We start from the raw sequence: 9057 nt of genomic DNA, 5'->3' as shown, positions 1-9057 counted from the left end.
AATAATAATTATAAATGTAAACTGTAATAGTAACTTATAGGCTAAATTGATGATTTTAGTTGTAAAATTGAGTATCTTTATATTCTGGAATAATATATCAGACCGTCGAAAAATATGACTCGTGGAAGCGAAGAAACTACTTACTGCGTTACAGTATCACACCCATAAACAGTTAGAGGAAGGAACAGCATCACTTCTAAAAATCGATGTTACGGATGATTTGAGAACACGTATCGTTGGAGGTACGTGGAAATTACCGCTATTGTTGCTCATATAATTAGCAACATATCCCACGTGTGATTCATTCAATGCATCGTTGGGTTGTGCAACTTCTGTCAGTCTGTAGCAGTCTCTACAAGTCTGAAGTGATTCCTGTCGCTAACGACATCGATATCTAGCACGGAGCAGAATTGCAGTCGACTGTGATAGCATCTGACTGAAGTTATTTCCCTGGCAACGACCCGTTGACTGAAGGTGATTTGTCAGACAGTACCTTTCCTAAAGACCTGCAGATGTAGCGGTCTAAAGGTTAGAGTGACATTTACGAGTTACTCAATAGTGCCATCTAGGATCATAACAGGAGGCTAGCGCACACACATCTAAATTCGTTCTCCTACATAAGTTAACAACGATAAGCTTTCACCTGCGTTTACTAAGCGTTGATAAAATTCTGACTTTCATTAGAAACTGTGAGGTGTGAAGTGTCATCCTATCGAGTGCATCTTTCTCGTAGGTCTTGGTGGAGTTATCTGATTGTGCACATATTTCGACAGCAAAAAGCATTCCCAGCTAAGTTTGCCTTTACAGGGGGAACGAGTGTTCGTCTGTTACTCGTAAAGTGAGACATGTGAAAACTAAATCAGGCCGATTAAGCCCGAGAATGCACCGGCGCGGACACCGTACTGTACAAGCAGCGCGCACAGGTTGTTGTTTGTCTTTGATACACGCCGTTCTCGACTAGTTGCGATGTGTCTACGAATGGTGGACTAGTTTTAATAAAGGCGAAAATAATGAAAATAGTCGCGCAAATCAGGATAGGGACCGAGATACAAGTTTCGATCGAGCGAAATGTCACAGCATCGGACATTTACAGCCAAATCTGTGAGACTTGCAGGGAAAGAAGTATTGAGATTTTTTCTCAAGGGATCTTATGGTCTGTCTCTGTATAGAAACGGTCTTGCTGGAACAAGAAGACCTCGAGTTCCAGTACAAACGTGTTACAGGAACTATGAAATGAGTGGCCACTAACATTCATGCATCTCGATTCATATTCTTAACAATCCTGTTCGCATTTAAATTACAGACTTTATAGTATGAGCTGTTGTAGTTACATTATCCCGTATTACCCATACCCTCAAAGCTGGTCCTACTTTATTCGTAATTAACATCGGATGGTATGAATTAGCGTTCATGAAATTTGTGATCTGAGTTTTGTTATCATAAATGGATTACTTTTCCTTTTTCTCAGTTAATAGCTAAACTGCTCGTGCCTGGATCGGTTCTGGGGTTTACAACAGTCTGTTTACCTCAAGTGCTCGAAATTTGGCACAAAATTTTAAATCTAAAACAGCAAAAATTATGTATGTAGTTTATTTAGATACCAACCCCACAGCCGAGGCCACGAAGACACGCCCGTGCGGGACTCTCGACTCTGAGGTACGTGATTCTAGTCCTGCCGGTCGAGGAACTTCTGACCACCGGTAGCCGAAGGTTGCTATCAATTGGACACCTGAAGAAAATGTGAAATAAAATCCTCGGATATCGTAATAAACAAATTATTTTCAGAGCAGCTTCAACCTCGTCTTTTTCATTTAGCTATAGCAGATACATAAGCCACAAATATTCACCGTTAATGAAATACTAGAAAAATAAGAACATCGGAATAATAAAGGCGATTGGTTTCCTTCGCTGGGCCAGGCAGTTTCCGTGAATGGGCTATACTGTAACCCCTGTTGAATACTACACAAATCTAAATAAGTGTCAATACATTTCACTTTTATTTTTATTTTGGGAGATTTCTTCTGGAATCTGAAGTACAACAATATACATCCGAAATCAAGGTGGCTAGAAGTATAAATGTCACCGTGGAATGTAAAAAAAAAAAAGGAAAAAACGCGTCTGACTTATTATCACAACAAACTAACCATTAGAAAACATATAATAAAAACCGTTACTTAAATTTTCTTTAAAGTGGCCTACTTAGGGCTAGGATTAGACAGAATTCGAGGTGACACGTAGAAAGCAACTCGCGAGCCATCGCTTAACAACACTCATTCGCCGTGCACAGCACGTAACTTTATGTTGTGAATACGACAAGATGGTGTGAACTGCTAGTACTTTCCAATGAAGACTTCATAAATTTAATCACTATTACCATATTAGAACGACGTTTCAATCACTGATACTAGTCGATTACAAGAACATAGGCAAAATCCCACCTTTTTCCGTGTTACTTTGTGTGTTCGTGGAACAACTACCGACTAAGATGACGAATCTTTGGCAACAGAGGCACACTTAATGACAGGTAGTATGCACCTCTTGTCAGTATCCACAGAGAAATCGAACTGGCCAATCGATAGCAACCTTACCCTATTTGGCCAGCAAAGGAAAGCGACTTGTTGGTATAAAGTTCCTTATCACAAGATTATGCTCGAATGTGCTGGGATAAACTCCAACCTCTCCATGCTGTATCATGGAGTGAGAGCAAGGGACACTTTTAATGGTGATCTTTCCACTGGATGGGGGGATGTCAGGAGAAAGGTTCTTTGCGAGACGAGTAGGCTGTGTTGCGGCACCGGGCTTCACTCCCTCTGTTTTCCCATCTGCAGGCGGCACAATCATGACGCCGCACCGTATAGTCCATAGCAGCCTCCCGCACTCACCAGATGTACTTGAGACGCAACTCCAAACGCTTCAAATGGCTCTGAGCACTATGGGACTTAACTTCTGAGGTCATCAGTCGCCTAGAACTTAGAACTAATTAAACCTAACGAACCTAAGGACATCACACACATCCATGCCCGAGGCAGGATTCGAACCTGCGACCGTAAGGGTCGCGCGGTTCCAGACTGAAGCGCCTAGAACCGCTCCGCCACAACGGCCGGCGACGCAACTCTCACATACAGCGATGAAAGGGAACGCTGTGCGTATGGAGGAAGGAAGTACTTTGCGATTGGGCACCGACGCTGTACGATGCTGCGTTTCTTTTCTTTCTTCCTGTGTGTAATTCTCTTTAAATTTGTGTTGGACCCAATCGTGTTCTTAATCTGCACAAATTACCTTCTACCTGTACGTCTACATTCACACACATACTCCACAAGGCACCGTGCGGTGCGTGGCGGAGAGCACCCAGTGCCACTACTACTCATTTCATTTCCAGTTCCACTCACAAAGAGAGCGAGGGAAAAACGGCTATCTATTTGCCTCCGCACGACCCCTAAATGGCTCTGAGCACTATGCGACTTAACTTCTGAGGTCATCAGTCGCCTAGAACTTAGAACTAATTAAACCTAACGAACCTAAGAACATCACACACATCCATGCCCGCGGCAGGATTCTAACCTGCGACCGCAGCGGTCGATCGGCAACAGACTGCAGCGCCTAGAACCGCACGGCCACTCCGGCCGGCGCACGACCCCTAATTTCTTGTATATTATATTCGTGGTCTTTACTAGCAATGTATGTTGGCAGCAGTAGATCCACCGGCAGTCAGCTTCAAATGCGGGTTGTCTAAATTTTCTCTGTAGTGTTCCTGGAAACTGACGTCTATTTCCCTCCAGGGACTCCAGTTCGAGTTCCGGAAGCATTGCCGTAACACTAACGTGTTGGTAGAACCCACCGGTAGCAAACCTTGCAGCCAGTCTCTGAATTCTACATTTACATCTGCATCTACATGGATATTCTGAAAATTACACTTAAGAGCCCGGCAGATGGTTCATTGAACCATCTTCACAATAATTCTCTATTTTTCCACTCTGAAACAGAGCACGGAAAAAACTAACACCTATATCTTTCAGTGCGAGCTGTGATTTCCCTCATTTTATTATGATGATCGTTTTCCCCTATGTAGGTCGGCGCCAACAAAACATTTATACGTTCATAGAAGAAATTTGGTGAGTAAAATTTCCTGAGAAGATCCCGCCGCAACGTGAAACACCCTTCTTTTAATGATGTCCACCTCAAATCAAATATCATGTCCGTGACACTCTCTCCCCTATTTCTCGATAGTACGTGCTACACTTCTTTGAACTTTCTTGATGTATTCCGTCAATTCTATCTGGTAGGGATCCCACACTCTGCAGCAGTACTCCAAAAGAGGACGAACAAGGGTAGTGTAGGCAGTCTCTTTAGTAGATCTGTACATCTTCTAACTGTTCTGTCAATAACATTCTTTTGTTCGCCAACAACATTTTTTATGTATTCCTTCCAGTCTAAGTTGTTTGTAATTATAATACCTAGGTATTTGTCGAATTTACGGCCTTTAGATTTAATTGATTTATCGTGTAACCGAAGTTTAACGGATTCCTTTTAGCACTCATGTGGATGACCTCACGCGTTTCGTTATTTAGGGTCGATTGCCAATTTTTGCACGATACAGATGTCTTTTCTAAACATTTTTGCAATTTGTTTTGATCTTCTGATGAGTTTTCTAGACGATAAACGATAGCATCATATTTACACAACCTACGACGGCTACTCAAATTGTTTCCTTAGAATTTGAGGTAGCGAACCTGCCATCGGAGAAGTCGGTTCAAGGAGATAATAGGAATAAAATCACATTACTGGGTATTTCTTTATTTACGTTAGTTACAGTTGACTGTAAATACCATCATTGACACAATTAACTTACCGTTTGTAATGTATCCTACAAAATGTGTTTAAACTGGCGGTCATCAAGTGGAATGCAAGCACGACATGGGCGCACCCTGGCGGACCCTGGCGCGCCCTCACAAATACCCCTGGTGTGTTTCGAATCCCATCACAGGCAGCTACAATTCTGGCAGCTAGTTCCATCTTCCTAGCAGCAAATAAAGAATGTACATGTAGATAAACATCGCAGTAGGTGTATACTTGCACGCATGTTAGTTGTAAATAAGCTGGAAAACAGTAATGCTAGACAAAGCGTTAGACAAGTTTACTTCCGTACCTCCTTAAGCTGGCTTCTTCGACTCCAGGTTCCCACCTCATATTGTTGTATGGAGCATTCTCTATGTCCTGTTACATTTTTGCACGCTCTTACGGAAGCAGCCTGTAGATGAGGAACAGCAGACGACCTGAAACACCACCTTGGCGAACGCCAGAAATCACCTCCGTTTTACTCGCGACTTATCGTGACCTCTCTGACAGGAAATAACGAATCCAGTCGCATAAGTGAGACGATATTCCATAAGCACGCAATCTGCCCACAAACTGCTTGTGAGGTACAGTGTCAAAAGTCTTCTCGAAATCTAGAAATACGGAATCAATTTGAAATATGTTGCCAACAGCAATCAATACTGCGTGTGAGTAAAGAACTAGTTCCGTTTCACAAGAACGATATTTGCTAAATCCGTGTTGACTGTGTGTCAATAGACCATTTTCTTCGAGGTAATTCATAATATTCAAACACGATATATGTTCTAAACTCCTGCTGCATACGGATGTCAATGATACGGGCCTGTAATTTGGTGGATTACTCCTACTGCCTTTCTTGAATATTAGTGTGACCCGTGCAACTTTCCAGTCTTTGGTTAAGGATCTTTCGTCGAGCGAGCGGTTGTACATGATTGTTAAGTATCTAGTTCTTGCATCAGCATACTCTGAAAGGAACCTGATTGGTACACAGTCTGTACGGGAAGACTTGCTTTTAATAGGTAACTCAAGCTGCTTCACTATGCCGAGAATATCTACTTCTAAGTTACTTATGTTGGTACCTGTTCTTGATTAGAACTCCTTCGATGTCTTCCTTTAATCCGACCTAGTACGGATCACACTCAAGCAGTACTCAAGAATATATCGCACTAGCGTCCTATGTGCAGTCTCCTTTACAGATGGACCACACATTTCCGAAAATCTTCCAATAAACCGAAGTCGACCATTCACCTTCTCTACCACAGTCCTCATATGCTCCTTTCATATCGTATCGCTTTGCAACGTTACGCCCAGACATTTAAACGACGTCACTGTGTCAAACAGGACACTACTAAAGCTGTATCGGAACATCACAGGTTTTGATCCACCCACTCATCCGCATCAACTTGCATTTTTCCACATCTATATCTATCTGCTATTCATCTCATCAACCAGAAATTTCGTCTAAGTCATCTTATATCCTCCTACAGTTACTCAACTTCTACACCTTACCGTACAATGCAGTGTCGTCTGCAAACAACTGCAGACTGATGCCACCCTGTGCGCCAAATCAGATATGTGTACAGAGGCTCTCCAGACGGTACCCTTATCTCTGATGATGACTCGCCGTCGAGGACAACATACTGGCTTCTATAACGTAAACAGTCTATGAGCTACTAACGTATCTGTCAACTTATTCCATATGCTCGTACGTTTGTTAACAGCCTGCAATGTGCCACCGTGACAAACGCTTTCCGGAAATCTAGAAATATGGAATCTGCCTGTTCCCCTTCATCCATAGTTCGCAGTGTATCATGTGAGAAAAGGGCAAGCTAAGTTAATGAAGGGTAGTTCCCAAATTTAAAAAAATTTTGCTGATGACGCAAGCGCATTTGGCAAGTGTGCAGCCTTACCTGACGTAGCAGATTGTAGCTAAACTTAGTTTAAATCTTAAGCTCATAAAAACTACTTTATACGATTTCAGACAAGCAAAAATATTATGATAGCACCAGTCGTTGATATTAGTGGCCGTCTTCTAAACGCCCTGTGAAAATTGCTTGTTGTCCTGTTGGATTTAGAGTTAAAATGGAGTGAACAAATAACTAAACTAAACGTGCTAATTTCAGCGTGTTATACCCTTAGAAGTATCTCTTGTTGTGTTGACATAAAAAAGACTATTGGTCTCTTTTTCATGTTTCCACTGCTTGATGTGTCATAGAATTATCTTCTGGGGCTTTGCACCCAAAGTGATTTTTTTTTCCGCGCGGTATTAGCCGAGCGGTCTAAGGCGCTGCAGTCATGGACTGTGCGGCTGGTCCCGGCGGAGGTTCGAGCCCTCCCTCGCGCATGGGTGTGTGTGTTTGTCCTTAGGATAGTTTAGGGTAAGTAGTGTGTAAGCTTAGGGACTGATGACCTTAGCAGTTAAGTCCCATAAGATTTCACACACATTTGAACATTTTGAAAATATTTTTTTCAGTAGACGCGATCAATAAGAATTTTGTGTAAAGTACATAACGGCATATTTTGCTGTAGCCTTTTAAAGGATCTTCGAGTTTTCAAAGTTAATTCCGAATGCCTTTTCTCCTTAGTCGATTATGTTGTAACATTTCAGCTGAAATGTGGTGTACGGAATCACAACACACTAACTTGTCTTCGGTGCAGAATAGAGTTAAGCGCTCTAGTGCAAAAGTTTTCAATAAGCACCCATCTAACATAAAGCAGGAATCTGAGAACCCCAACCAGTTCCAAAGAAAATCTAAAACACACCTCATCAGCGACTCTCCCAGCAAGTCATCTGACTATCTAGATTGCCGGACACAAATTGTCTGTCGAATATACGGCAGGAGACAGCACTCGTTATAGAGCATGGATGATTCGTAGCGGTGTGCTGTAAACGATTTTCTGTGTTAAGAGACGACAGTAGCTGTTTCGTTTGAAAATAAGAACGCAATCAAGAAAATACTAACGTACCTACAGGAAACAAGATCAGCTAATAGTACCTAGTGTAACTGATAAATAGTGAAAGCTTTCTCCAAAGAAGCAGCTTTCTTTCCGATTTATTTGATTAAATACGTCAGGCTTAAGAATAAACAGCATTAAGCAGTAAAGTGGTAGTTCACTCTTGATACAATTTACAGCTTCGGTTCGTATGTTTGGCTTCTCTTTCGTTAACATACGCCTTTACTCATTACACATTCCTGGAGGTTTTCTTCCTTGATGGGATCCATTTAACACGATGAATGAACGGATGGATGACGTAACGAATGGTGTATTCCCTGCTGGACATTTCTCGTGCATCTGAAAAACGAATTTAAGGTGACAGCTGTATTGCAATGGGGCCAAAATTGGAATGAGAGTTTTTCAAATAGACGTCATTCAAGAGTATTGCGAAGTATGAATTCGACATGTATGTGCGGATCAGATGTGTGAGAGATTGTAAGACTTGACGTGATTCGACGGTAGTAATAGAAAGCTGCTCCGAAAGCAAATAACCTCGCCACGGGTTTAATCGTAGCCAAAGCCTTGTAGACCAAACTGAAACTGAACGAAGCGACATGTGGGTCAGAAGACCCATACGTGAAACGCACAGTGGCTTCAACAGCAAAGTTATTTCTACCGACCTAACAGAAATTGCTAGAAGTTTTGACGGTGTCTTAAATCAGTCATGGATCAGTGCCGCCTATCCATTCACTTATCATACTGCTACTAAAACTGAGTATGCTGAAGAGTAGGCCGAAATATTAAATTCCATTTTGCTAAACTGCTTCACTGAGAAAGACTGTACTGTGATGCCTCGTTTCAATCATCGTACTAGCAATAAAATAGGTACTGGTGACCACAGGATAGAAATACAGCTAACATCGCTCAACAGAGGAAAGACGACCTTGTTGTACTGGACGAAGATATGCTCGCCGGTAAATGGTGGATTCTTTGGACTGCGCCGAGAGGAGTTCGAATGGAACTATAACGCACAAAGTATTAGTTTCGTTTTCAACAATAGAGATAAGAAGGTTTACTTAACTTCCACGTTCCACATTCCACATTCCACAGGAATGTTCTGAGTATTAACAACTGTTTCTGAATATTAAAATGTCACCTGATACACACAAATTTGTAAGATTCTTCACTTAAAGTGAAGTATAATTGACAATGTTCACTTTAAATTCTGTCTAACATATTTAACGCTTTGACTACCAATTTTATTCAAAATCATTTTTATATCGTTAT

This window comes from Schistocerca americana, chromosome 4, assembly GCF_021461395.2.
Source record: "Schistocerca americana isolate TAMUIC-IGC-003095 chromosome 4, iqSchAmer2.1, whole genome shotgun sequence".
Taxonomy (NCBI): Eukaryota; Metazoa; Arthropoda; class Insecta; order Orthoptera; family Acrididae; genus Schistocerca; species Schistocerca americana.
The sequence above is the reverse complement of the archived record's forward strand: the minus strand, read 5'-3'. Positions refer to the sequence as shown.